Below are 672 nucleotides of genomic sequence, written 5' to 3'. Positions count from 1 at the left end.
CGGGTAAGGAGTTGAAGCCAGAGATGAACTCCTGCCTGCGTGTGCTCGCATCGCTGGGGGGAAGAAGTTTATCCCAAAATCAAATGGGAGCAGACTAAATCAAAGGTAAATTCTTGTTTCGCTTTCTTATTCGATTTTGTATAATAGTAAGACCCATCTGTGAAACTGTTACTAGGTCGTGCAATGTAAAGTTGTTACTACCAAAAAGAAGATATTGAGTCTATAGGGGCTGTGCAGGGTACTACAAGCCGCTCACTCTCGGGCGTGATCACACTACTGCTTGACACGGGTGCTTTTGGCTGCTGGGTTTCCCCCCTCGCCCGGTTCACACCTTAGACAACCTGGACGTCCCTGGCTTCCCAAGGACACCCATATTGATGCCAAGCTTAGTGTGGATACCCAATCAACATGAGAAGTCCTGGAGCAGTGATCCCCACCTCAAGCCATCCTACAGCCCAGGCTTCCGAGTCGCCGAATTACAGAGTCGAGCCACCAACCCCAGCCAGTGGTGGATGCATGAGAACGTTCTTTTTAACAGCTAAGCGTTTTATGACATTATCATTTCATAATAAATGTATATTTTCCCGTGTAAACAACATCTGTCATCAGCAACGAAGTCTATTACCATTGGTTATACGTCTTCTAATGAGTCATTATTTCCTGATTCCATCC

The sequence above is a fragment of the Penaeus monodon genome, chromosome 31, assembly GCF_015228065.2.
Source record: "Penaeus monodon isolate SGIC_2016 chromosome 31, NSTDA_Pmon_1, whole genome shotgun sequence".
Lineage (NCBI taxonomy): Eukaryota > Metazoa > Arthropoda > Malacostraca > Decapoda > Penaeidae > Penaeus > Penaeus monodon.
Note: the sequence above shows the minus strand (reverse complement) of the source record.